Source organism: Scyliorhinus torazame, chromosome 11, assembly GCF_047496885.1.
Source record: "Scyliorhinus torazame isolate Kashiwa2021f chromosome 11, sScyTor2.1, whole genome shotgun sequence".
Classification (NCBI taxonomy): domain Eukaryota; kingdom Metazoa; phylum Chordata; class Chondrichthyes; order Carcharhiniformes; family Scyliorhinidae; genus Scyliorhinus; species Scyliorhinus torazame.
The window spans coordinates 46,033,858-46,059,518 of NC_092717.1; positions in this window are offsets into that span (position 1 = coordinate 46,033,858).

Genomic DNA, 25,661 nt, shown 5'->3' on the forward strand with positions numbered 1-25,661 from the left:
GAATGCATTCCCTTGGGGCAACCCATATTTCTCGGTCAGCGCTCCCAGACTTGCGAACTTCCCATCCACAAACAGATCTTTCAGTTGCGTTACTCCTGCTCTTTGCCATATTCCAAATCCCCCATCCATTCTCCCCGGGGCAAACCTATGGTTATTTCTTATCAGAGACCCCACCAAGGCTCCCGTCTTTCCCCTATGCCGTCTCCACTGTCCCCAAATTTTCAAAGTCGCCACCACCACCGGGCTTGTGGTGTATTTCTTCGGTGAGAACGGCAGTGGGGCCGTCACCATGGCTTGTAGGCAAGTCCCCCTACAGGACGCCTTCTCCAATCTCTTCCACGCCGCTCCCTCCTCTTCTCCCATCCACTTGCTCACCATTGAGATATTGGCGGCCCAGTAGTACTCACTTAGGCTCGGTAGTGCCAGCCCCCCCCTATCCCTACTACACTGTAAGAATCCCTTCCTCACTCTCGGGGTCTTCCCGGCCCACACAAAACTCATGATACTCTTTTCGATCCTTTTGAAAAAAGCCTTCGTGATCACCACCGGGAGGCACTGAAACACAAAGAGGAATCTCGGGAGGACTACCATTTTAACCGCCTGCATCCTCCCTGCCAGTGACAGGGATACCATGTCCCATCTCTTGAAGTCCTCCTCCATTTGTTCCACCAATCGCGTTAAATTTAACCGATGCAATGTACCCCAATTCTTGGCTATCTGGATCCCCAAGTAACGAAAGTCCCTTGTTACCTTCCTCAGCGGAAAGTCCTCTATTTCTCTGCTCTGCTCTCCTGGATGCACCACAAACAACTCACTTTTCCCCATGTTCAGTTTATATCCTGAGAATTCTCCAAACTCCCGAAGTGTCCGCATTATCTCTGGCATCCCCTCCGTTTGGTCCGCTACATATAACAACAAATCATCCGCATACAGAGATACCCGGTGTTCTTCTCCTCCTCTAAGTACTCCCCTCCACTTCTTGGAACCCCTCAATGCTATTGCCAGGGGCTCAATCGCCAGTGCAAACAGTAACGGGGACAGAGGGCATCCCTGCCTTGTCCCTCTATGGAGCCGAAAGTATGCAGATCCCCGTCCATTCGTGACCACACTCGCCACTGGGGCCCTATACAACAGCTGCACCCATCCAACATACTCATCTCCAAAACCAAATCTCCTCAGCACCTCCCACAAATAATCCCACGCCACTCTATCAAATGCTTTCTCGGCATCCATCGCCACCTATCTCCGCTTCCCCCTCTGGTGGGGGCATCATCATTACCCCTAGCAGCCTCCGTATATTCGTATTCAGCTGTCTCCCCTTCACAAACCCAGTTTGGTCCTCATGGACCACCCTCGGGACACAATCCTCTATCCTCATTGCCATTACCTTGGCCAGAATCTTAGCGTCTACATTTAGGAGGGAAATAGGTCTATAGGACCCGCATTGCAGCGGGTGCTTTTCCTTCTTTAGGAGAAGCGATATCGTTGCCTCAGACATAGTCGGGGGCAGCTGTCCCCTTTCCTTTGCCTCATTAAAGGTCCTCATCAGTAGCGGGGCGAGCAAGTCCACATATTTCCTGTAAAATTCAACTGGGAATCCATCCGGCCCCGGAGCCTTCCCCGCCTGCATGCTCCTAATTCCTTTCACTACTTCCTCTATTTCAATCTGTGCTCCCAGTCCTACCCTTTCCTGCTTCTCCACCTTGGGAAATTCCAGCCGGTCCAGAAAGCCCATCATTCTCTCCCTCCCATCCGGGGGTTGAGCTTCGTATAATTTTTTGTAAAATGCCTTGAACACTCCATTCACTCTCTCCGCTCCCCGCTCCATCTCTCCTTCCTCATCCCTCACTCCCCCTATTTCCCTCGCTGCTCCCCTTTTCCTCAATTGGTGGGCCAGCAACCTGCTCGCCTTCTCCCCATATTCGTACTGTACACCCTGTGCCTTCCTCCACTGTGCCTCTGCAGTACCCGTTGTCAGCAAGTCAAATTCTACGTGTAGTCTTTGCCTTTCCCTGTACAGTCCCTCCTCCGGTGCCTCCGCATATTGCCTGTCCACCCTCAGAAGTTCTTGCAGCAACCGCTCCCGTTCCCTACTCTCCTGCTTTCCTTTATGTGCCCTTATTGATATCAGCTCCCCTCTAACCACTGCCTTCAGCGCCTCCCAGACCACTCCCACCTGGACCTCCCCATTATCATTGAGTTCCAAGTACTTTTCAATGCACCCCCTCACCCTTAGACACACACCCTCATCTGCCATTAGTCCCATGTCCATTCTCCAGGGTGGGCGCCCTTCTGTTTCCTCCCCTATCTCCAAGTCTACCCAATGTGGAGCGTGATCCGAAATGGCTATAGCCGTATACTCCGTTCCCCTCACCTTCGGGATCAACGCCCTTCCCAAAACAAAAAAGTCTATTCGCGAATAGACTTTGTGGACATAGGAGAAAAATGAAAACTCCTTACTCCTAGGTCTGCTAAAGCTCCACGGGTCTACTCCTCCCATCTGCTCCATAAAATCTTTAAGCACCTTGGCTGCTGCCGGCCTCCTTCCAGTCCTGGACCTCGACCTGTCCAGCCCTGGTTCCAACACCGTATTGAAATCTCCCCCCATTACCAACTTTCCCACCTCTAGGTCCGGGATGCGTCCTAGCATACGCCTCATAAAATTGGCATCATCCCAGTTCGGGGCATATACGTTTACCAAAACCACCGTCTCCCCCTGTAGTTTGCCACTCACCATCACGTATCTGCCCCCGCTATCCGCCACTATAGTCTTTGCCTCAAACATTACCCGCTTCCCCACTAATATAGCCACCCCCCTGTTTTTCGCATCTAGCCCCGAATGGAACACCTGCCCCACCCAACCTTTGCGTAGTCTCACCTGGTCTATCAGTTTCAAGTGCGTTTCCTGTAACATAACCACGTCTGCCTTAAGTTTCTTAAGGTGTGCGAGTACCCGTGCCCTCTTTATCGGCCCGTTCAGCCCTCTCACGTTCCACGTGATCAGCCGGGTTGGGGGGCTTTTTACCCCCCCCCCTTGTCGATTAGCCATCCCCTTTTTCCAGCTCCTCACCCGGTTCCCACGCAGCTGTGTGTCCCCCAGGCGGTGCCCCCCGCCCATCCCACCCCATACCAGCTCCCCCCTCTCCCCAGCAGCAGCAGCCCAATAATTCCCCCCTCCCACAACCCCCGCTAGATCCTCCACTAGCGTAGTTACACCCCCCATGTTGCTCCCAGAAGTCAGCAAACTCTGGCCGACCTCGGCTTCCCCCCGTGACCTCGGCTCGCACCGTGCGACGCCCCCTCCTTCCTGCTTCCCTGTTCCCACCATGATTATCATAGCGCAGGAACCGAGCCCGCGCTTCCCCCTTGGCCCCGCCCCCAATGGCCAACGCCCCATCTCTTCCACCTCCTTTCCTCCCCCCACCACCTCCTGTGGAAGAGAGAAAAGTTACCACATCGCAGGATTAATAACATAAAACTCCTCTTTCCCCCCTTTTTACCCCCCTCTTCGCCCCCCATACTCGCCCCACCACTTTGTTTCAAACGTTCTTTTTTTTTGATAACCCGCTCATTCCAATTTTTCTTCCACGATAAAAGTCCACGCCTCATCCGCCGTCTCAAAGTAGTGGTGCCTCCCTTGATATGTGACCCACAGTCTTGCCGGTTGCAGCATTCCGAATTTTATCTTCTTTTTGTGAAGCACCGCCTTGGCCCGATTAAAGCTCGCCCTCCTTCTCGCCACCTCCGCACTCCAGTCTTGGTATACGCGAATCACCGCGTTCTCCCACTTACTGCTCCGAGTTTTCTTTGCCCATCTAAGGACCATCTCTCTGTCCTTAAAACGGAGGAATCTCACCACTATGGCTCTCGGAATTTCTCCTGCTCTCGGTCCTCGCGCCATCACTCGGTATGCTCCCTCCACCTCCAGCGGACCCGCCGGGGCCTCCGCTCACATTAACGAGTGCAGCATCGTGCTCACATATGCCCCGACGTCCACTCCCTCCGCACCTTCAGGAATACCAAGAATCCTTAGGTTGTTCCTCCTCGCGTTGTTCTCCAGCGCCTCCAGCCTTTCCACACATCGTTTATGGTGTGCCTCGTGCAGCTCCGTCTTCACCACCAGGCCCTGTATATCGTCCTCATTCTCGGCAGCCTTTGCCTTCACGACCCGAAGCTCCCGCTCCTGGGTCTTTTGCTCCTCCTTTAGCCCTTCGTCGCCTGTAATATCGGGGCCAACAGCTCCTTCTTCATTTCCTTTTTGAGTTCTTCCACGCAGCGTTTCAAAAACTCGTGTTGTTCAGGGCCCCATATTAAACTGCCACCTTCCGACGCCATCTTGGTTTTTGCTTGCCTTCCTTGCCGCTGCTCTAAAGGATCCACCGCAATCCGGCCACCTTCCTCTCCTTTTTTCATCCGTATCCAGGGGGGATTCCCTTCTGGTTCACCGCACAGTACTTTTAGCCGTTAAAATTGCCGTTGGGGCTCTTATTAAGAGCCCAAAAGTCCGTTCCACCGGGAGTTGCCGAAACGTGCGACTCAGCTGGTCATCGCCGCACCCGGAAGTCCTTGGGCGTGATTTAACCACCACGTTGCACCCAGCGTGGATTTGGGGGCACCAGTTAAATAGCGGAAAAGGCCAAAATCTAGATCCGCGCTAAGTGCGAATCAGTTTGCCATCTAACCTGCCCGCTCCTGATGGCAAGTTCCATATCAGGCCCAAAGTGGCATGGTAGCACAGTGGTTAGCACTGTTGCTTCACAGCGCCAGGGACCCGTGTATGATTCCTGGCTTGGGTCACTGTCTGCTCTCCCGAGTCTGTGTGGGTTTCCTCCGGGTGCTCCAGTTTCCTCCCAAAAGTCCCGAAAGACGTGCTTGTTAGGTGAATTGGACATTTTGAATTCTCCCTCAGTGCACCCAAACAGGCGCCGGAATGTGGTGACTAAGGGCTTTTCACAGTAACTTCATTGCAGTGTTAATGTAAGCCTACTTGTGACAATAAAGATTATTAATATTAGAACCTCCCCAGTATTGAAGACATATTTCACCCAACCCAACCAGACTCATATCTGGTAGGCATTGAAAAATAAACAGGAATCGCGGCAACACATTCATTTTAACCGGCTGTAACCGACCCGCCAGTGACAGAGGAAGGCCATCCCACCTTGCCAGATCGGCTTTCACTCTCCCCACCAAACTAGTGATGTTGTACCTGCGAAGCCTCCCCCACTCCCGGGCAACCTGCACCCCCAGATACCTAAAATGAGTCCCTGCCCTACGGAATGGCAGTCCCCCCACCCCTGCCCCCACCCCTGGCCGAAACACCACAAAATACTCACTCTTATCCAGATTCAGCTTGTACCCCGAGAAAGACCCAAATACCCGCAGTAGCTCCAATATTCCTCCTATCGACGCACTCGGTTCCGACACATACAGCAGCAAGTCGTCGGCATGTAAGGACACCCTATGCTCTATCCACCCCCCCGCACTATTCCTTTCCATGCTCCCGAACTTCTCATTGCGATGGCCCATGGCTCAATCGCAAGTGCAAACAGCAGGGGGGACATAGGACATCCCTGTCTTGTCCCACGGTGGAGAGAAAAGTATCTCGAACTGATATTATTTGTGTGGACACTCGCCTTCGGCTCCTTATATAATAGGTTTACCCAGTTCACAAACCGTGGTCCAATCCCAAATCGCTCCAGCAATGCCATTAGGTACCCCCATTCTACCCGATCAGACGCCTTCTCGGCGTCCAATGCCACAACCAGCTCTGTTTCCTTCCCTTCCGCCGGTGCCATAACGACGTTCAAAACCCTCCTAATGTTTGAAAACAGCTGCCTCCCTTTCACGAACCCCGTCTGATCCTCCCCTATCACCTTCGGGAGGCACTCCTCCAGACTGCCCGCCAGTACCTTCGCCAACACCTTTGCGTCCACATTCAGAAGTGATATGGGCCGATACGACCCACACTCCGTCGGATCCTTATCTTTTTTTAGCAACAGTGAAATCGATGCCTGCCCCAAGGTTTACGGCAACACCCCCTTCCCTATCGCCTCCTCAAACATCCCCACCATCAGGGGTGCCAACCTATCCTCGAATTTTTTGACAACCTCCCCTGAAGAATTTCCCTTGCCGCTGCCTCCCTCCGGAGCTGACCTGCTAACATACCTTATCTCCTGCCTTATCTCCATGTTCATAAACTGCACCCCTTGCTCGTCTCAGTTGGCGCACCGCCTTCCTGGTGGACAGTCGGTCGAAGCTCGTCTGTAGTTCCTTCCTCTTTTCCAGCTTCGACGGGTCCCCATCCTCTGCATACCTCCTATCTACCTCCAACATCTCATCTATTACCCTCTGCCGCTCCACCCTCTCCCCTTTGTCCACCCTGGCCTTAAACAAAATTACCTCACCCCTCACCACCGCCTTTAGAGCCTTCCAGACGCCTGCCTTCGACACCTCAACCGTACAATTGAAACCTACATATTCCTGAATTATCTTTTCCATTTTCTCACAGACCACTTGGTTCCGCAAAAGCCCCAGATCCAGTTTCCACCCCGGTCTCTGCGCTACCCCCTTCTCCAGCACCATATCCACCCAATGTGGAGCGTGATCTGACACTGCAATTGCAGAGTATTCCGACCCCTTGACTCCAGACAGCAAAGCCTTCCCCACCACAAAAAAGTCGATCCGCGAGTATACCTTATGGACTGCTGAGAAAAACGAGTACTCCCGTTCCCTTGGGTGCAGGAACATCCAAGGGTCCGCCACTCCCATTTCCACCATTAGCCCAGCCAGAGCCTTTGTCCCCCCCTGATGGGACCAGCGAGCGCGGCTGTGATCTGTCCAACCTTGGCTCCTGCACCAAGTTCCAGTCCCCCCCCACAATCAGCTCATGCGTGTCCAAGTCGGGAAAGGCCCCAAACACTTTCCTTGCGAATCCCACATCGTCCCAATTGGGACCGTATACACTTAACAGCACCACTAATCTCCCCTCCAGCGCCCCTGCCACAATCACATATCTACCCCCCTGATCTGCAACCACCTTCTCCATCTGGAAGCGTACCCTTTTGCTGGCCAACACCGCTACCCCTCGAAATCGAAATTGAAAATCGAAAATCGCTTATTGTCACAAGTAGGCTTCAATGAAGTTACTGTGAAAAGCCCCTAGTCACCACATTCCAGCGCCTGTTCGGGGAGGCTGGTACGGGAATTGAACCGTGCTGCTGGCCTGCCTTGGTCTGCTTTCAAAGCCAGCGATTTAGCCCTGTGCTAAACCCTGTGCCCCTCGAGCCCTTCCATCAAATCCGGAGTGAAACACTTGGCTAACCCAGCCCTTTTTAAGTCTCATCTGGTCCTTCACCCTCAAGTGAGTCTCCTGCAGCATTGCTACATCGGCTTTCAAACTTTTAAGATGTGCAAGCACCCTTGACCTCTTGACCGGACCTCCTAGCCCTTTCACGTTCCACGTGACTATCCTTACTGGGGGTCTCTCACCCCCCCCCACCTTTCTTATCCACCATCACCATACCACCGGGCCCTGTCCCATAAGCCTGACCCGCCCCTGTCCATTGTTAACATCGAACCCCTTCCCCCCTTCCCAAGAATCCCCCTACAAAAACATCCCCCAACATCCATCCCTTTCCCCCCTCTCGCTCACCTCGTAGGCCCATTGAAGCCTGCTATCCAGGCTCCAACGTCCGCAGCCCTCCTCTCACCTCACCCCCGTTCACTAACTGACTTTAGTTAGCTAGCGTGGGTGGCTCCCCCCACCAAGACCTCTCGCCCCCTTCCACCCAGTCCCAGAGAAAGAAACACCAAAACAAACCCAACAATCCAACCCCTACAATTCACTGACATAACATTTAACCGTCGCAACACAGAACGCCATTAACTTGAACTCTGTAACAATGCAAAGAGAAGTAAATTGCAATACAAATCAGGAAAAAGAAAATTGTAACATTTATAAATTCTCCAGCCGGTTAAACATAGTCCACATTCTCTCTTCCAGTTCCGCTCTTCACGTCTGTCCCAAGCCTTCTGCCCTCATGAACGCCTGAGCTGCCTCTGCTGTCTCAAAATAAAAGTCTTTGCCGTTATATGTTACTCTCAACTTCACCGGGTACACCACACCAAATCGCACCCCCTTCTTGTACAAAGCCGCCTTCACTCGCCCAAACGCCGCTCGTCTTTTTGCCAACTCCATCATCAAGTCCTGGTAGATCTGAACCGCAGTACCATCCCACAGCACCTCACGCTCCTGCTTCGCCCAGCTTAATACCTTCTCCTTCATGCAAAATTTATGGTAGCAGATAATTACTGCCCTTGGCGGCTCGTTCACTTTGGGCTTCGGCCTTAATGACCAATGAGCTCGGTCTAGCTCGTACAGGTGGGGCTCTCACCCTCCCCCATCAGCTCTGCCAACTTCTTAGCGAAGTATTGCGTCGGCCTTGGGCCCTCTGTCCCTTCGGGCAATCCCACAATTCTCAAATTGTGCCACCTTGAGCGGTTTTCCAAGTCTTCCAGCTTTGCTCGGAGTCCTCTGTTAACCTCCACCACCCTCCACAGCTCATCCCCCATCGAGGTGACCTGGTCGCTGTGTCGTGACATGGCCTCCTCCACCTCCTTCATCTTCTCGCCCTGCTCTCTCACCTCGGCCGATGCCTTTGCCACCGCCACCCTCACCGGGGTGATTGCCTCCTCCTCCAATGACCTCAACACGACCGCCGACTCTTTCCTCAAGGCCTCCATGTGCCTCACAAACTGTTTTTCCAGCTCCACCGCCATCATCTCGGTCATCTTCTCCACCGTAAGTAGTGCGGCCCCGCCTTGCAGTTCGTCCTCCGCCATCCTGTCAACACTTTTGCTCGTCTTCTTCAGCGGCTAACCCGCATTTCCTCCTTTCTTCGACGCTGCTTTTCGCATCCTTTAGTGGCTTATTGTTTTTTATCTTCTTTCTTTTCTCCTCTCTCCCCCTTCACCCTCCTGTCCTTCATCAATCTGAATTATTCTTTTTTTTTTAAAAAAGGGGGAGAAAAAAAAACTTTTACCAAACTTCCTTAAACCTTCTTTCTTTCTCCTCTGCATTCACCCAGAGCTCCCCTGGGACCAGGCTTCAGCTTTCTTTCTTCCTCCTAGGTGGGAGCCATCCGATGTGGAGCACCCTCCCTACATGGTGCCCTGGCCTCGGGCCTGCCGCCTCGGCCTCCTTGTAGCTCCGCCCCCGCTGCTCTGACCTGCCGCGCCGGGCCCGCCGCCTCAGCCCCCCGACACCCGCGCGGGGTTCTTCGCCGTTTTTTAAACCGGCCCCCTGGCTGCTCGTGATGGCCCCAAAGGCCGACGATAGTCGGGGGGTGCGTGAAGACTCGAGGATTTCCCCGAAATCGCCGTGAATCGCGGCCACCGGCGGGAGCTCTTGTTGCTGCAGCCGCCCTGCTCGCCCACGCCACCGGAAGTCCGAGGGAGCGTTTAAAAGCAGCTCCCCCTTGTTGGCGGCGAGCTGCTGAGGCACAACCCGAACAAATCAGACCGCAAGGCAACCAGTATTGTCGGGAATCTCACGGGGGTCCATTTTTGAACTAAGTGGCGATGAATATGAGCCATGATCTCGCCAACACGGCCATCGTGAAACACCCAGCAATCGTGTCCAAAACCGGAATTCGGAAATTTTCCCTTAAATCGTGCCCGTTGTGTTTCAGTTTCTCAGTTTGTTTCAAGTGTTTCCATTTGCTTAAGACATGTCACAAAATACAATTTTGAAACATAAAGAAGGAACTTCCCAGGTTTCCTGCAATGTCCTCAGGTCTGCCAAATCCAGCTACTTTTATAATTAAGAGGGGCCGTGTTCTGTTTTGTTTAACATGTCATTCAAGATTCAATTCAGAATAAAGTCCTCCTGCACAGAAGATTGGGTTTCCTCAATTTCTAAGCATCTTTCAACAAGGTATGGAGGCAAATGGGGCAGCAATGCATGGATGCTGTTATATGTTGCTGCCTTTCAGTAACAGCATCTTAATCTATAAGGTAAAAGGAGTACCTGATAGACTTAGTATAAAATGATCATAGAGAACAAAACAGATGCGGTGTGAAGCCATTTAGGAGCTCTTTTTTCCACAAAAGTTAGTGGAAATCTAGAATTCTCGTCTGAAAACCCTGTGAGTGGAATGCTGGATCAGTTTAAATTTTCAAACTGAGATTGATATATTTTTGTTTGGTCGAGATACCAAGGGATATGGAGCAAAGTTGGTAAATGGACTTGAAGTACAGATTAGCCGTGGCCTAATCGAATGGTGGAAAGGTCTCAAGGGTTTTCATGTTTTACTGCTGATCCTATGTAACTTGCCATTCAGTGTCAGAAGTTGACCTGAGTATCAGAGGTTTATTTAACTCCTATGTTTCTTTCAAAAGTTGATTCACTGCAAACTTTTCTCACTGTTTTAGTTTTTATTAACCAAACTTATCGTACTTCTTATTTCTATTTAATTAATAAAAGTAAATAAAAAATAAATTCATTATCTAACCTGTTCAAAAAAATCCACTTCAACACTTACCACCATGAAAGCACAAGGTGGTTGACGAGCTTGGACAGAGAATTTCAACATCGTACTCAGTCCCCTTCCATTCCCCAACCTCTGTCAATCATAAATGAGTGTAATAGCTGACCAAAAAATAACCTTTAGTTTATTAAGATTACAGAAGGTAATAAAGAATATAGTGAATAGATACAATATAATTAGTAGATCTTGGGTCGTGCAAAGACAGTGAGCTGGATTCTCCGATTCTGCAGCGATGTCCGCAGGATCCGTCTCGTCTTACGACCAGAAAGTTGGCGCCGCCCCCGCACCGATCCTCCACCCGCGGCTTTACCTGCGATACAGCCACAGAATGTCCGGGTCCGTGGCCACGCATGCGCACGGCGGTGGCCTGCGGCAGCCACGCCGTACAGCATGGCACCGTCTGTGCGTGAACCCGGCCTGCCAAAGACTACCCCCCTGTAAACCCCCTCCCCACCCCAGGACCACCCCCCACCAGTCCCCCCAGACCGTTCCGAAGCCTCCCCTGCCAGCTCACCCCCGACTGTGGCGGCGCTGGACACAGTCCGCAGCTGCCACGCGAGGTCCCGGAATATTGTGAGGTCACGTGCCCTACGCTGCCGGGAACTCGGCCCATTGGGGACGGAGCATCGGGAGAGAGCCTCAGGTGACGTCCTGAGGCTGTCCCGACAGCGTGCGGCGTACTCTTACAGTCCGCTGTTTCTGAAGGGGCGGAGCACTGGAGCATTCCAGCGTAAAAGTGGATTCTCCGGCTGATCGACGAATGCTTTTGCGGGGTCGGCAATCGGAGAATTCAGCCCAGTTTATCCAACATGGTAAAGCCTTGTGGCCCTCAGGGACTCTGTCTGCTTCTAGACATCATTGAAAACATTTGAAGAAAAAAATTGTCCTGTAAAAACCTAAAATATTACGAAGGGAAATAAAGCACAAGCAACAGACATAAAGTGGGCATGACTTCAGGCAAACTGGGATACACTCATATTATAATCTTGGTGTTGGTGTAAATTTTTAACAGGTTACAATGATGAATTTATTTACAATTAAATAGAAGGGCACAGCACAAAAAAATTGGCTAAAATCTAAAGCAAATGCAGTGATAAAAGTAAATTTAAATTTAATGAGAATATTTATGAGAAACTCAGGACGCGATTTTCTCAAATTGTGTGTTGGATCAGGTAAGAAAAAGGGAAGGAATTTTCGATTATTTTGTCAGAGTGTCAGCCTCTGACTGAAAACTGGCATGTAGCTTTCCAGCTGCATGCTGGAGATTTTGAGCCTGTCTGAAAACAAAAATTCACAGGGGCATGGTTTATGCTGTTACTGTGAGAGTGAAGGGCATGATTGAGTTGGCAAGGCCAGCTCCACAGGGGCGCCCCAATCAGCACTAAAAATAAGTCCCCTAGCACCCCCATCCTATGGACACGGTGATATACCCTCAATTATGACACGGGAGAGGGTACTAGTAAAACGAGGGCTTTAATAAACAGAGAACTTCACCAGCCGGAAGTTCTGAAGTGAAGCTCACTGAGCGCCGCCCACAGGGCGTCACCTTATACCCGGCCCCTGGGAGGTGGAGCCGGAGGCGGAGTCCCCCCGGGGTTCCAAACCCGGTCTTAAAGGGACATCACATGCATGATCTTAAAAGCACATTACCCATTCACCACATTCACCCCCTGTTTAAGAAAAACACAGAGTCCATCGGGGATGAAGTGGGATTACACATCCATTCTCTTTGGAGGCCTGGTCATCCTTGTCGACCTTCTCAGCTTGGGCGGTGGTGCGACGGACACGGACGTCTTCGATGAGGGTACATCCGGGAGCACGGTGGTCGGAGCTTTTGTGAGGTGCGGGGTAGGGGGTTGGGGAGTAGGGAGGGTAGCTGGGGGTTGCATGACATCGCCGGCATGGAGGAAGGAGGAGGAGGTGCGGGGGGGGGGGAAACGGGACGGTTGGTTGCGACAGGCGGTGTGCGGGTGCAAAGGGGAGGGAGGGAGCGTCAGTAGGGGAACCAACGGGTGCCAGATCCCGCAGGGAAACCGTGAGTGAGAGAAATACAGACCGAGTGAGAATTTGGTAATTTGGTGCAGTGAGGTAATTCGGTGAAGAGTGGGAAAAGGTGCTTTTTCCCTACTGTTTTGTTCTCTCTCTTTCTTCGGGCCTAAGTTCGGGAGCCGTTTGGAGGAGGAGGAGCAGTCTCTGTGAGTATAAAAACCTAATGGTAACTTCCTGTTTTCCAGTTGTTGTTTTTTTCCAAAAGTGACGTCAGAGGGAAGCTGTGATCTGAGTGGTTGATAGCAAATCTGCCCCAAATTTAAAAAAAAAACACAGCTAAACTCATAAACTTAAATTAAACTAATTAATTAATTAGTGATGGCTGGTCAGGTGATGTGCTTGAGCTGCTTGATGTGGGAGCTGGCAGATCCCATTGTGAGCTGCAGCGACCACATCTGCAGTAAGTGTTGGCTGCTCGAAGAGCTCCGGCTCAGAGTTGATGAGCTGGAGTCTGAGCTTCAAACACTGAGGCACATCCGGGAGGGGGAGACTTACCTGGACACTGTGTTTCAGGAGGCAGTCACACCTGTCAGAGTAAGTAGTTTAAATCCTGCCAGTGGCCAGGGATAGGAGGGTGTGACTGCAAGTCAGGCAGGTAAAGGGAACCAGCGGTCAGGAACTCAGGAGCCTCAGCCCTTGACTCTGTCCAACAGGTATGAGGCACTTGCTCCCTGTGTGGATGGCGAACAGGGCTGCAGGAAGGATGAGTCAGCTGACCAAGGCACCATGGTTCAGCAGGCCATTCAAGGGGAGGGAGTAAATAGGCAAGTTGTAGTTGTAGGGGATTCTATTATCAGGAGGATAGATAGTATCCTTTGTGAGCAGGATAAAGAGTCCCGCATGGTATGTTGCCTGCCCGGTGCTAGGGTGCGGGACATCTCTGACCGGCTTGAAAGGATACTGGAGAGGGAGGGGGAGGATCCAGTTGTTGTGGTCCATGTCGGTACCAACAACATAGGCAAGTCTAGGAAAGAGGACCTGTTTAGAGATTATAAAGAGCTAGGATTCAAATTAAAAAACAGGTCCTCAAGGGTCATAATCTCCGGATTACTGCCCGAGCCACGTGCAAATTGGCATAGGGAGGCAAGAATCAGGGGAGTTAACACGTGGCTGAAAGAGTGGTGTGGGAAAGAGGGGTTCCTTTTCATGGGACACAGGCATCAGTTTTGGGACAGGGGGGACCTATACCGTTGGGATGGTCTCCACCTGAACCGAGCTGGGACCAGTGTTCTGGCGGAAAGAATAAATAGGGTGGTCAATAGGACTTTAAACTAAAGATTGGGGGGGAAGGGAAAGTCAGGGAACCAAGAGGTGAAGTAATCAGTGGGAAGCGTAGCTGCTTAGGTATACAAAAAAGCACGAAAAGACAAAACTCAGGAGAGGTTACGATAGTCCCCATCCCACAAAATATGACACAGTGTATGGAAAGGCTCAGTCAACCAAGGTCCACCACACTAAGAAAACAAAAAGGGACGGTCAATAGAGAATTAAAGGTTCTATATTTAAATGCGCACAGTGTACGGAACAAGGTAGATGAGCTTGTGGCCCAGATTGTGACTGGCAGGTATGATGTGGTAGGCATCACAGAGACATGGTTGCAGGGGGTTCAGGACTGGCATTTAAACATCCAGGGATTCACAACCTATCGAAAAGACAGGGAGGTGGGCAGAGGGGGCGGGGTTGCCTTGTTAATTAGGAATGAAATTAAATCAATAGCACTAAATGACACAGGGTCAGATGATGTGGAGTCTGTGTGGGTAGAGTTGAGGAACCACAAAGGCAAAAAAACCATAATGGGAGTTATGTACAGGCCTCCTAACAGTGGCCAGGACCGGGGGCACAAAATGCACCACGAAATAGAAAGTGCATGTCAGAAAGGCAAGGTCACAGTGATCATGGGGGACTTCAATATGCAGGTGGACTGGGTAAATAATGCTGCCAGTGGACCCAAGGAAAGGGAATTCATTGAATGTTTACAGGAGGGCTTTTTGGAACAGCTTGTGATGGAGCCCACGAGGGAACAGGCCATTCTGGACTTAGTGTTATGTAATGAGTCAGACTTGATTAAAGATCTTAAAGTAAGGGAGCACTTAGGAGGCAGTGATCATAATATGGCAGAATTCAATCTCCAATTTGAAAGAAAGAAGGTAGAATCAGATGTAAAGGTGTTACAGTTAAATAAAGGTAACTACAGGGGCATGAGGGAGGAACTGACGAAAATCGACTGGGAGCAGAGCCTAGTGGGAAAGACAGTAGAACAGCAATGGCAGGAGTTCCTGGGAGTAATTGAGGACACAGTACAGAGGTTCATCCCAAAGAAAAGAAAGGTTATCAGAGGGGGGATTAGGCAGCCATGGCTGACAAAGGAAGTTAGGGAATGCATCAAAGCAAAAGAGAAAGCCTATAATGTGGCAAAGAGTAGTTGGAAGTCAGAAGATTGGGAAGGCTACAAAAACAAACAGAGGATAACAAAGAGAGAAATAAGGAAAGAGAGGATCAAATATGAAGGTAGGCTAGCCAGTAACATTAGGAATGACAGTAAAAGTTTCTTTAAATACATTAAAAACAAACGGGAGGCAAAAGTTGACATTGGGCCGCTCCAAAATGACGCTGGTAATTTTGTGATGGGAGACAAGGAAATAGCTGAGGAACTAAATCAGTACTTTGCGTCAGTCTTCACAGTAGAAGACATGAGTAATATCCCAACAATTCCGGAGAGTCAGGGGGCAGAGTTGAATATGGTAGCCATCACAAAAGAGAAAGTGCTAGAGAAACTAAGAGGTCTAAAAATTGATAAATCTCCGGGCCCAGATGGGCTACATCCTAGAGTTCTAAAGGAGCTAGCTGAAGAAATAGTGGAGGCGTTAGTTATGATCTTTCAAAAGTCACTGGAGTCAGGGAAAGTCACAGAGGATTGGAAAATCGCTGTTGTAACCCCCCTGTTCAAGAAGGGAACAAGGAAAAAGATGGAAAATTATAGGCCAATTAGCCTAACCTCGGTTGTTGGCAAGATTCTAGAATCCATTGTTAAGGATGAGATTTCTAAATTCTTGGAAGTGCAGGGTCAGATTAGGACAAGTCAGCATGGATTTAGTAAGGGGAGGTCGTGCCTGACAAACCTGTTAGAGTTCTTTGAAGAGATAACAAATAGGTTAGACCAAGGAGAGCCAATGGATGTTATCTATCTTGACTTCCAAAAGGCCTTTGATAAGGTGCCTCACGGGAGACTGCTGAGTAAAATAAGGGCCCATGCTGTGAGGCAGAAGGCAGAGAGTTGGGATAAAAGGTTCTTTTTCGGAATGGCAACCGGTGACGAGTGGTGTCCCGCAGGGTTCAGTGTTGGGGCCACAGCTGTTCTCTTTATATATTAACGATCTAGATGACGGGACTGGGGGCATTCTGGCTAAGTTTGACGATGATACAAAGATAGGTGGAGGGGCAGGTAGTATGGAGGAGGTGGGGAGGCTGCAGAAAGATTTAGACAGTTTAGGAGAGTGGTCTAAGAAATGGCTGATGAAATTCAACGTGGGCAAGTGCGAGGTCTTGCACTTTGGAAAAAAGAATAGAGGCAAGGACTATTTTCTAAATGGTGACAAAATTCATAATGCTGAAGTGCAAAGGGACTTGGGAGTCCTAGTCCAGGATTCTGTAAAGGTAAACTTGCAGGTTGAGTCCGTAATTAAGAAAGCAAATGCAATGTTGTCATTCATCTCAAGAGGCTTGGAATATAAAAGCAGGGATGTACTTCTGAAGCTTTATAAAGCATTAGTTAGGCCCCATTTAGAATACTGTGAGCAATTTTGGGCCCCACACCTCAGGAAGGACATACTGGCACTGGAGCGGGTCCAGCGGAGATTCACACGGATGATCCCAGGAATGGTAGGCCTAACGTACGATGAACGTCTGAGGATCCTGGGATTATATTCATTGGAGTTTAGGAGGTTGAAGGGAGATCTAATAGAAACTTACAAGATAATGAATGGCTTAGATAGGGTGGATGTAGGGAAGTTGTTTCCATTAGCAGGGGAGACAAGGACCCGGGGGCACAGCTTTAGAATAAAAGGGAGTCACTTTAGAACAGAGATGAGGAGAAATTTCTTCAGCCAGAGAGTGGTGGGTCTGTGGAATTCATTGCCACAGAGGGCGGTGGAGGCCAGGACGTTGAGTGTCTTTAAGACAGAAGTTAATAAATTCTTGATTTCTCGAGGAATTAAGGGCTATGGAGAGAGAACGGGTAAATGGAGTTGAAATCAGCCATGATTGAATGGTGGAGTGGACTCGATGTACCGAATGGCCTTACTTCCGCTCCTATGTCTTATGGTCTTATGGTATCTTGCTGTCCGTCCGAGTGCGCAACGTAGGCGTACTGGAGGTTTGCATGTAGCAGCTGATCCCTCTCGACCAGAGGGTCCGTCTTATGGCTCCTCACTTGCCTCCGGAGAAGGACAGGTCCCGGAGTCATCAGCCAAGGTGGAAGCAAGACCCTGGAGGTGGACCTCCTGGGGAAGACAAACAAGCAATTGTGAGGGGTCTCGTTCGTGGCCGTGCAGAGGAGCGACCTGATGGAGTGGAGCGCGTCGGGTAGGACCTCCTGCCAGCAGGTAGTTAGGAGACTTCTCGACCGTAGGGCCAGGAGGACAGCCTTCCACACGGTCGCGTTCTCCCTCTCCACCTGCCCGTTTTCCCGCGGGTTGTAACTGGTCGTTCTGCTCGAGGCGATGCCCTTGCTGAGCAGGTACTGTCGCAGCTCATTGCTCATGAACGATGTACCCCGGTCGCTGTGGATAAAAGCGGGGAAACCCAACAGGGTGAAGATGCTGTGCAGTGCCTTTATAATGGTGGCCGAGGTCATGTCGGGGCAGGGGACAGCGAATGGGAAGCGGGAGACCTCGTCGATGACAGTTAAAAAATAGGTATTGCAGTTGGTGGACGGGAGGGGCCCTTTGAAGTCCATGCTTAGTCGCTCAAAGGGCCCAGATGCCTTTACCAGGCGAGTCTTGCCTGGAAGATAGAAGTGCGGTTTGCACTCCATGCAGATTTGGCAAGCCTTGGTCATGGCCCTGACCTCCTCGTTGGAGTAGGGTAGGTTGCGGGACTTAGGAAACTGGGCGAGCCGGGTGACCCCCGGGTGACAGAGGTCATTGTGGATAGCCCGCAGGCGATCCTCCTGCGCGTTGGCGCACGTGCCGCGGGACAGGGCATCTGGGGGCTCGTTGAACTCTCCTGCACGATACTTAATATCGTACGTGTAGGTGGAGAGCTCGATTCTCCACCTCGAGATCTTATCATTTTTGATATTGCCCCGCTGCGCATTATTGAACATGAAGGCGACCGACCGTTGGTCAGTGACGAGAGTGAACCTCCTACCGCTAGGTAGTGCCTCCAGTGTCGCACGGCCTCCACAATAGCTTGCACCTCCTTCTCGACTGCAGAGTGCCGGATCTCGGAGGCGTTGAGGATTCGGGAAAAGAATGCTACTGGCCTGCCTGCCTGGTTGAGGGCATGCGTCCAGGTCGAGTTTTTCTGACTTGAGACCACTATCCATCCTATCGTAATCTGTTTATTAAACTGATATACCCTCAATTATGACACGAGAGAGTGTGCTCGTAAAACAAAGGCTTTAATAAACAAAGAACTTCGCCAGCCGGAGAGATGAGTGCTCACTGAGCGCCGTCCACAGGACGTCACCTTATATCCGGCCCCTGGGAGGTGGAGCCGGATGCGGAGTCCCCCGGGGTTCCAAACCCGGTCGTAAAAGGACATTACATGCATGATCTTAAAGGCACATTACCCATTCATCACACACGGGCACCACTCCACCTTGCCAAGAATCAGAGGCTGTTCCCAACCCCCCACCCCCCCACCCATCACCACCAGCATCGGGGCTCTCAACCCTCCCCCACCACAAGCGTCAGCGGGTGGGGGAGGCTGAGGGGTGTGAGGTTGTACCCTACGGGGTGGGGGTTGTCTGGAGAAGTCCTGTGTAGAGATCTGTCTGAGTCTTTAAAATAGTCACACAAAAGTTGGAAGATGTTTTATTTCTTCTAAAGCTGGGACTTTCCACTCCCATTCGCTCAGGTGGGTTCGGCAATGAGAGTAAAATATTGTGAGGTGGCCAAAGTCATGTTTTACATCGACGTAAAAGCAGGAAGCAATCACCCCCTCCCTCCGTCAGTGGTCGGCTGTGTTTCCAGTCGTTCAATGTTGGGAACCTCATTGTGATACATTAACATATTATTACCGGGCCCGTACGCTGGAATCAAACCCAACATCAAAAGACCCTTCTTGAGAGCTTGAAGAACAGCATGAAGCACGACAGATTTCAAAAGGCGTGCAGCTGGGGTGAGCAGAACTCTGAGGGGAGGTGAACACAGCACCTGTGAAGTGGTTCCGTGTCTTATAGAGGTCGTGAATTATGATGGTTGCATCGGGGTCATGCGAGCTGAGAAAGGAATTGATCAGAGGATACAAAGGTTGAGATGAGTGTTGATCAGGGGCACAAGGGTTGAGATGGGGGTTGATTCTGGGGAGATGGGGGGAGTTGACTCGGTGGAGACAGTGGTTGACTTGGGGAGATGGGGGGTTCGCAAGCAAGTTGAAAAGTTGTGTTTAGGAGAATGTTTTCTACTGCCAGGCCACGGGCCACCATGCAGTGGAGGTGCGGTGGGGTCGGGGGTAATCACAGACTGACAGCTCCACTCAATTGGGTGGGGGGAGGGGGGGCTTCTTGAGGTGGGATGCTGACAAGGAGAAGGCTGATGGAAAAACATGTCAGTGATCAGTACAGCGTTGCAGCTGAGACCATTCAGCTTGAACTCAATTGACATACTTGGAGTGGCTCACTGGTTAGCACTGCTGCCTCACTGCACCGAGGACCCAGGTTCAATCCTGGCCCTGGGTTACTGTTCATATGGAGGTTGCACATTCTCCCAGTGTCTGCGTAGGACTCACCTCCACATCCCAAAAGATGTGCAGGGTAGGTGGATTGGCCACACTAAATTGCCCCTTAATAATTATTTTCTTAAACTGAGCCGCCTGGCTCACCAAAGGCAGGAGAAGAACCATCAAGAGGAAGTAGTGGCAGGGCCTGCTCCGCACGCAGAGGATGAACTCCAGAGAACTATTGCTCAGCGGGACCTCGCTAGATACCTAACATACCTGCAGATATACAAGAACCAGTGCTGTTGAAGACTGCGCTTGTACAGGGAACTGGTTGGTCACATCTACCACCTGCTGCAGGATTTGGTGCCACAGGGACTTGGAGGGCATCCACTGCCAGTGTCGCTAAAAGTTACAGCGGCGCTCAATTTCTACTCCAGTGGCTCCTTCCAGGGCTGCACACGTGACCTCTGTGGGATTTTCTAAGCCTCCGCACACAGGTGCATCCAAGAGATAATGGACCCAACCTTCGCGAGGACACAAAGCTTGATCCATTTTGACCAGGATCAATCAAGCCAGGATGCAAGAGTGATTGGATTTGCACAGATCTCTGGTTTTCCACAGGTACAGGTTGTCATCGACTGCACTTAGGTGGCACTCACTCAGAGCCCCATGACATCAAGCTGACAACTATGTGAATCACAAGGGCTTCCACTCACTGAATGTTCAGCTGATCTGTGACCATACCAAACGCACCCTGCAGATGTGTGCCTGTTTCCCAGGGAGTGTGCGTGACTCCTGCATTCTGAGCAGCTCTCAGATCCCTGACATCTTTCAATGTCCACAGATGTTGCAGGTTTTGCTCCTCAGGGGCAAGGGCTACCCACTGACGAGGTGGCTGATGACGCCTTTGCGGAGGTAACAGAGTGCAGCTGAGATACAACGCAGATACAACGAGGCTCATGCTGCGACTTGCACTTTGGTTGAGCACATGGGGATGCTGAAGGTGAGTTGCGGTGCTTGGACCGGCCTTGTGCAGCCCTAAATTACAAGCCGCAGAGGGCACCACACATCGTGGTGGGCTGCTGCACCCTGCAAAACTTGCTACTGCAATGGGGGTAGGAATTGTCTGAGGAGGAGGTGGAGGAGCAGCACATCTGCTCCTCCTCCGAGGATGTCGAAGGAGATGAGGCTGAGGAGGTCTTCGAAGGAGAGGATGTCGGCCATGAGGCAATAGCGATGGGGCAGACATGCTTGGAATGCGTTCGTTGCTGCAAGATTCATGGAGGGCGATGAGGACGTCCTTTATCCTGACATGCTATCTGTGAGCATTCCAGTCACATATGGCTGATGGAAGTGTACACCCTCTGTGATAAGGCTCCTGTCATGGGCAACCAGCAGATGCCCGTATTCCCTACATTCCAGGAAAATGATGATGACTTTCAGTGGGAACAGTGCAGAGATCCTCAGAGCTTCTGTGAACGTCTGACTCCTGTCTGACTGATGACAGTTCAGTTTCTCCCAATGACTAGGGTCATATCATGGCAGTGGAGAAGGTTTGACCTTTCCTGACCCCACAACAATCCTTTGTGAGCTGCACACTTGAGGAAGTGTCATCGGAGGCAGAAACAGATGGGATGGGGGAGGTGGGTGAAGGCACATGTCAAACATGCAGAGAGCGTACATGGCGAATAACTGGAAGGTGTGACACTCGCCCTGTACTTTGTAGCAGACATCCTCATTCCCTAAGAGATATAGGCATGACTGATGTGTTACTGTAAAGGGACACCATCAATGTGCTGGCAAGCTTGAACAAAGCACAGGGAGGAAGTCCTGGACTGAGCACCCCGGCTTTATCTTGTGCAGGGATCGGTTTTCCACTTCACAATTACAGGAGTATAGCCAACATTAAGGGCATTTAAATGGTCATTGGATTAACATATGGATGATAATGGAATAGTGTAGATGGGCTTTAGATTGGTTTCACAGGTTGGCGCAACATCGAGGGACGAAGGGCCTGTACTGCGCTGTAATGTTCTATTGTTCTATTGTTCTCAGCATGGAAGTGATCAATCATCCTCCTGCGGCACTGAATGGCTGTCCTATTCAGAAAGGCGTTAGTGCTGACCACCGCAGCCACCACTTTGCATACAGAATTGGTGATCGTGCTGGCAGGTCTTCATCCAAAGCGCAGGTATAGCATATTGCAGTAACCCTCCGCTGTAGGCGCTCCAGAGAAGTGTCGGTGAATTTCAGGACAGTGTTTCTCTTAATTTTTCAACCATGCCTTCCCAGCGGCAAGTGTGCTAGCTGTGTGCAGGGACGGCCTTTAAATGTGGCGCAACGATTATTAAAGCACTGAGGTGATGGCAGGGCGGTTAAATCAAAGGCTGCCCTCTTGCGATATAGCATGGAACCCCTGCCTGTAATTTTCTTCTTCTACGTGCTGCATTCCATGTTGGAAAATGTAGTCATTTCCGACAGCAGACTCAACGGTGCTTTTCTTGGTATCAAAGAAAATCTTGCCCAAACTTTTCCTGAGTAACTATTAGCCTAGCCCTGGCAAGACCATCCAATGGAAGCAATTTAAATCGCATTTTCGGCTGGTTCCCAGCGCAGAGCAGAACAATTGCCCAGAGGAAGTTAGCACGTCTGGGCAATTGCCACAGAGACCCTGATCTGGGATCTTTGAGAAGGATTCCCCAGGACATTTTTAGGATACTCCCCAAATCGAACGGTGGGGAACCTAGAAGTTGTGGCCCAATAATTTAAAACAATAGACCATAAAAGTCCTGGACTGATGTCTCCATTTTGTACACCTGCAATTTTTCAAAATATTTGCACCTGTTTGTTTGGGAGCCCAAGGGATCTTTTGAACAGTTTATTTTGCATAATGCGTGCTAGTGAGTCATTCTGAACATGCACTTCGCATGAAGGACAATATTCAGAGACAAATATTTCTACACAACTGTTAGTCTTTTGAATCAACCCCTTCCAACTTATTCCACAAGATGAATATTGCTCTGAATAAATGGTTTGGTAATTTTGAAAAGATTAATTATGGATACCAAATTATTTATAAATGAGCCAAATGTGCTTGAGGGAAAGGATTAATTTGAAATTCCCACATTAATGGACTTAACTGTGTCTTCACACATAGCCTAATGAGGTAGTAACTACACCATGGTGTTTAACAGTTACATATTAATATTGTTACGATCCCGAACGATGTTAATACTGGGCAAGTCAGATCTCAGAGTGAAATCTAGCTTTATAAATCCTAACTTTGTTTTTTTTTAAATTATGGAGCCAACTTAATGCACAAACTCACAGGAGTCTACTGACGAAGTTTTAACACAAAGAATAAAACATTTATTAAACAATAATGAACTATATTTCACCAGATAAAAGATTTGGAAGGACCTCAATACCCTCACAAGAAAATAATTCAATTTCCCAACATTCTTTTACGCATCAATATCTTTACAGACACAAAACCAGTGAAGACTTACCTCTAGCTTGAAACAATGCCTTCTTGCTTGGGACTGGTTTTCTTCCAGTGAATTTTCGAGCAGTTACTTGATGCTTCTTACCCAATTCATATCTCTTCTTGAGACACCCAAAAATAATGGCACTTTAATCAGACTGGGTAGTATTTCTGGTCCCACCTGTTAGCCGGGATTCTCCATTCTCCGACACCGAAATTGCATTCGGCAATCGGCCGGAGAAATCCCATTTGCACCAAAACGGGAGGGCGGCGCCGCTTTTGCAATGCACCGCCCTCTCGAAAACAGCGTACTCGCAGAGTACGCCGCACACCATCGGGATGATCCCAGGATGTCACCTGAGGCCCTCCCCGATGCTCCACCGCCAATAGGCCGAGTTCCCGGCGCCGTGGAGCACTCATCCTATTTATTTGTGTGAACCCGGCGTGGCGGATGCGGACTGAGTCCAGCGCCACTATAGTCGGGTGGGAACCGTTCCGCGGGCAGGGGGGGCTTTGGCGGGGGTTGGGGACACTGATGGGGATGGTCCGGGGCTGGTGAACCTGGTCAAAGGGGGGCAGGTTTTGGCAGGCCAGGTCCGCGTGCGGCCAGCGCCATGTTGCGCGGTGCGGCCGCTGCAGGCTGCCGCTATGTGCATGTGGGGCCACAGACCCAGCAATTCTCTGGCTGTGTCTGCAGGTAAAGCTGGGGGCTTTACACTGCATGCCTGCTAGCCCACCACCAGACGGAGGATGGGTGCAGCTTTTGCAATGGGCTGGATTCTCCGATTTTGAGGCTAAGTGCTGATGCCGGCGTGGGAACAGCGGCGTTTTACGCCCGAAAAAACGGTGCAGCATTTGCGCCATTTTTTCAGCGTAAAACGCCACTATTCCCACACCGGCGTCAACACGTAGCCTCAAAATCGGAGAATCCAGCCCGTTGTGTACTTTGTATTGTTCTTCAGGATTGTGAAAGTTATTGTGTTGACAAAGAACAGCAAGCAGTGTTTAACAAACAAAGCTAATTTATTACATTACACTTAATTAGATTCAAACATTAGCTATGGAATTAGATAAGTAAAGAATACTCTACACTTCTACAATGCTAAACTATGATATCTCACATCTACTCAGTCTGGCTCCCTTTCACTCTCTCCCAGAAGTCAAGGAGGCAAGTGATATTTATATGGTTGCTCTATAGCACCATCTAGTGACTAGAGTAGTAACATTACATTAACCCTTTATGTTCCTTACAATATCCACATATTGTGACACCACCTAACCCGAGACTGTAAATTCCCACCAGAGGGAAATGGACCTTTCAATGGTATGTCAAACTTTCCGTCCCTCGAGGACTTCCAGTGGCGGCTATGAAGGAGTAAGTCGCACATTTGGTGGCTCCCGCTCGGGTCGGACTTTTGGACCTTTCCCCGATTTTTCACCGGACTTGATTTGAAAAATCGATGAGAGAGGCAATTGTGTACTGGATTCCCACATCGGTGCATGGAGAGGAGGACTAGGAGTGCTTGCAAAGGCAGAAACAGGCGGACAGAGAAGGCTTGGGCTGAAGCTGCAGCGGGAGACAGCATGGCGGATGATCGGACCTCTGGCTTGTCGACCCAGCGGTCAATGGAGCAGCTGATACAAGTTATCCAGGAGGGCTTCACCAAGCAGAAGCGGGACTGCTTGGACCTGATTAAAGAGTCAATTGCGCGGCTGGATTGGATGCCCAAGATCGGGCGATCCAGAAAGTAGAGAAGGCACTGGCTGACCAGGAGGAACATCAAACTGCGGTGGAGCTGGAGATAGGGATGCTGAGAGACCAGCAGAAAAGGCTCCTGGAGAAGATGGAGGACCTAGAGAATAGGTCCCGCCAGCAGAACTTGAGAATCGTTGGGCTCCCGGAGGGGTCCGAAGGAGCGGACGCTGGGGCATACATAGCAGACATGTTTGAGAAGCTGCTGGGGGATAGGGCATTCTCCCGACCCTTGGAGGTGGACAGGGCTTACAGAGCGCTTGTGAGGAAGCCGTGAATGGGAAACCCCCTCGAGGGTAATGGTGGTGAGATTCTACAGGTATTTGGATAAGAAGCGTATTTTACAGTGGGCCAAGCAGACACGGAGCTGTAAATGGGACAACAGTATCCTGTGGATCTATCAGGACCTGAGTGCGGAGGTGGCCAGGAGAAGAGCGGGGTTTAACCAGATCAGGTCGACCCTTTTTAAGAAAAAGGTGAAGTTCGGAATGCTGTATCCGGCCCGTCTCTGGGCCACGTACGAGGAGCAACATTTTTATTTTGAGTCGCCGGAGGAAGCGCTGGACTTTGCCAAAAGGAAAGGACTGGTGGCGGACTGAGAACTTCTGAACTTTGCTGCAACGTTCATGTTTTTAAAAGTTTCTTGTTTTTCGTTTTGTGGACACTATTTGCCATGCCTTCTGTATTGATTTGGGGTCAGTTGCAGAGCTGAGTGAGTTAAAGTTTATATTTGCACTGTTGGGGGATGGAGGTGTGTTTGTTCAGATGCTGGATCTCTTGCTTGATCTTTTCTTTGTTTAGAGTTTTTTTTTTGTTGGGCAAATGTGTTGGGATTGTTTGTCATTTGAATATGTGTGTATGAGTTGGGGGGGAGGGTGGGGAGGAAACAATAGGTGGGAGAATGTCTGCCGCCAGGGGTGGAGGCCACCAAGCTAGCTGGGCG